Genomic DNA, 3,868 nt, shown 5'->3' with positions numbered 1-3,868 from the left:
CGCGCTCTTCCAGGCCGGCCCGCCGGGATACTTCTCCGATGCTGTCACTGCCTTTAAAACACTGGGAGAAAACACAGGCGCTGAGAGGAAACGCGCGTCCTCCGTCCAAGCGAAACTGCCTTCGCGCGCGGCCAGCTTCGCCAGCCTCCCCCGCCCCAGGTCGTGGGGTGGGCCGTTCTGCAGAGGCGGGACGCTGCCTCCCACTCCCCCGGGAGCCCGCGGAAGGACTCCCGTGCCGGGGTACCGGGGTGGGCTGGGGTCAGCTCCCCGTTTACATTTGTTTTCCTGGCCCTGGAAATTTGGCACAACCCGGGGTCAATGACCGACTTTCACGGCCGCTACACCTCTACCTGGCAGACAAGTGTACCCCGGGCGTGAGTCGCTGCCCACCCCACCCTCAGGGCGCTCCGGCCCCCAGCGCCCGCTGTGCACACACTCCGCGTTGGTCCCCACCCCCACCCCCGCACACCGGCTGCAAGCTTCGCCTTCACTTCGGAACCGAACGGTGGAAAGTGACGCCAGCTTCTGGGCAAGGGGGCTGTGACCTGATCTCTGTGGCCCGCGCGGAGCAAGGCTCATGAGCCCCCCTCATCCACTTCCGGTAGCAGCCCCCTCAAGGCATAACTAACTACTTTGCCTCCTCTGGGAAAGGAATCGGGTAGGGGGCTGGAGGGAATTAAAACAACCCAATTAGTCCATCTTTGGAAACAGCCCTGTTGGGGCCGAAGAGGTCCCTGAGGCAATTTGCCTTGTTTTTTATTCAGTCTGGTGTTCAAGCAAATAGAAAATCCAGCCAGGAGAGGGGCCGTGCTGGAGAGGGGACAGGCGCTGCAAATGAACTCAAGGGCCTGAGGCTTTAGCCCTGCCCCTCCGTGGGTACAGCTTCTCGACAAAGGAGTTGGGGTGGAAGCAAAGGAGCACCAAGATGGTTCAAAAGGCACCAGGTCTATTTATGAAGCATCCATTAGCAATGGCCTTGGGGCCCCGAGTCTCGGTGGTGAGGGTCACAGATACAGCCTTGGACATCTATTTATAGCCAGAGTTGAGTGACCTAGCCCCATCCCTGGGATTGGCACTTAGGCAGGCTACAGGAACACCAGAGTGACTTGAGAATCAATCAGTCTGGAGAAAAAGAAAACATTTAAAAAAAAAAGTGGGAAAATGAGTGTCCTGGGTAGGAAAGAGTCCCAGCACACACAGGGCCCACCGGTGAGCTAGTGGTCTAAGACTTCAGCTAGCTGCCAAGGAGGATGATGGGAGTACTGGCCATAGGTCTGCCCAGCATGGAGTGTGTCGTATCTACACACGGAGGAAGGCCGCATCTCGATGTGAGTGTGTGTGGCCCTGCCCAGCTACCACTGCACAGGACCCAGCTCACGGTCAAGTACACGGTGGTGACAGGGCATTGGGATGGGTGCACAGTCTTCCCACCATGCAGGTCCCCTTATTCATTCTTGTTCTGGGGTCCCAGAATGTCTTAGCTCCTCCACAACCATGATGTGGCTGAAAACAGAAGACTCTAAAAGACTGTCACCTCTCAGGCCTTGTCCCTGCCCCACAAGCTTCCACCCATCGGGCACAGACAGGATTCCCCTGCTCAATCCCTGTTTCAGCAGCACTGGCCACCCCATCTCTCACACACACGCCACAGAAGAAACCCATCAACAGCAGAGAATGCAATGAAGACCTGTGCTGGGTTTGCCCAACCCACCAGCATATTTAAAATGTTTTCCAGAGAGTGCATGCATCTCATCCCTTTCCAGAGACAGAGATAAAGAGAGAGAGCGATCACTCCCAACAGGGAATGGTCACATTACAATCTCTTCTCCATTTCTCCATGCTGTCAGGATTTGGGGCATGCATGCACACACAACTGGTGTGTTTTTCAAGCCACCAGGGCCATGATTCAAACCACAGCCAGCCACTTAGGTTCTTGCTCCCTTAATCATGAGGCCACAGAGCCAGCCCTCCACCAGCATTTATTAAGTATTTATAATGTGTCTTGCTCTGTTCTAGAGACTAGGGTGAGAGAGAAATGAAATCCTTACCCAGAACAAACAGGGATAACACACACCAAAGCACAAAACAATGTCATTCCCAGCTGCCATGTGCAGTAGGGCCCAGCCAATGGGTCCCCAAATTAGGGCATTTGCATACTACCTTCATAACCTTCTGTCTTAACGTCATACTACTCGGTTATTTACTTATTATTTTGCTTCAGTTAATTCAACTCACTTTTGTACTTAATTTTAAAAGGAAATATTATGATGGCCCTAAATAAAAATCCATTCATACCAGGAAAGCAAATAGCAACCTATAAAATTCTACCTCACTACTGTTGCATGCCGAAGGCTCTGAGCCTGAAACACCTTCCTTAAAAAGGAAAAATAAGCAGGTGGTAGGGGTTAGCAACACACTTGTGCCAAACTTAAGACCTGCCCTTGAAATCACAGTTTGAAAGGAAACTGTAAGGGAACAATTTTCACATTAGTGACTCTAAGGAGTTCCAAGGCTACACCTATGAGGCACTCTGGGAGGACGGAGAAAGCTAGACATATTCAGACCACAGGAAACGAACACCGCAAGAACTATGACAGTGAGAGAAGTCTTCCAGATCCCATCCCACTCGAGAGCTTATTCCCAGCAGTGTCCCAGCTCATGGGGTCTCAAAGGCACATTCAACCCCCTAGAGCCCAATGTTCCTTAAAATAAGGTTCAAGGCAGCTGCCAGCCTAGGTCTCTGCACTAATCCAGGGGGATCCCAAAGGCTGGGGGTGAGGGGGAGTGTCTGGGTGAGGAGGAGGGCGGGCAGGGAAGTTAATCAAGAACAGAGGGCAGACAGCTGCTCAGCCGTTCCTAGGGGACCCGTGGGTTCAGACAGACACGCATGCTTGGTCCTGAAGAAAAGAGCCTTCTGTGCCTGGGAACTCGCTCCAGGAGACACATCCGTGTGAAAACGGGACTCAGCCTCGCTGCCAGCACCCTGGTCTCAGAGTCCGTAGCAGGTGCTACCTCTTCCACGCCCTAGCCAACTTCCAACGCCCAGTGCCCCCATGGCCCTACAAAATGACAAAATGACAGCCATTGCACCTGGCTGGGTTGGGGAGGGGAAGAACTGGACAGGCTAAGGAGCAAGGAGGGTGGAACTTTTCATGAAAACCAGATGTCTTTAGACTTTGCCCCTCCTCTCTGCAAGGGGCAGGGTCTCCAACCACCGGTGGATCACAGAACCTTGGAGTGATGCAAGAGCTAAAAAACACACGTTTAGACAGACAGGCCACCCCCACTCGCTTCTGCCTTTAGGAGCAAACGCATACACAGCAGCCTGGAAAATCACCCAGAAGCCTCCTCTCACATCTCACACTTCTGAGCACTCACACCTGTGCTTGGAAGACGTTGCCAGTCATTCTTGGCAGGTACATTAGCGCCCCCTGCTGGGCTGCCGCACGGTGTGTCTCTGGAATAACCACCATATGAGGAAAAGGAGAGAAGAGGGAGTAAGAGAGAAGGCAGGGAGGGAGGCAGAGAGGTGGGGGGAAAGAAAAAGATTGAGAAAGGCATTTGATTGAGGTAGGGGAATAGTTTCTATTTTGAAAAAGAGAGAATCACAGGATGAGTCTTTGACAGCACAACCTCCACCCAACTCCCAACATCCCCTTTCCAGAGTCCACAAGGAGCCCCAAAGGAGTCTGTCGCACCACAGCAGGATCCTTCAGTGACAGCAACAGGCAGAGCCAGGAGGCCTCTAAGACTAGCCTTGAGAGCCACAGGTCAGTCCTCCATTCCTGGAGCTACACAAACATTAAACAGAGGATCTGACGGACAAGTGACTCAGATTTGGCACATGGATCCCGCTGTGTGGCATTCC

The 3,868-nt window shown here is 53.1% G+C and overlaps 1 protein-coding gene across 5 annotated transcripts in view; it reads right to left on the bottom strand.

The window, feature by feature from the left end:
* RAP1GAP2 (RAP1 GTPase activating protein 2) overlaps positions 1-3,868 on the bottom strand; it is a 262,143-nt gene that overhangs the window by 173,524 nt on the left and 84,751 nt on the right. The window lies entirely within an intron of this gene.

The sequence above is a fragment of the Tupaia chinensis genome, unplaced genomic scaffold, assembly GCF_000334495.1.
Source record: "Tupaia chinensis unplaced genomic scaffold, TupChi_1.0 Scaffold144899_1, whole genome shotgun sequence".
In the NCBI taxonomy this organism is placed as follows: Eukaryota; Metazoa; Chordata; class Mammalia; order Scandentia; family Tupaiidae; genus Tupaia; species Tupaia belangeri.
This window is presented reverse-complemented; position numbering and strand designations above follow the sequence as displayed.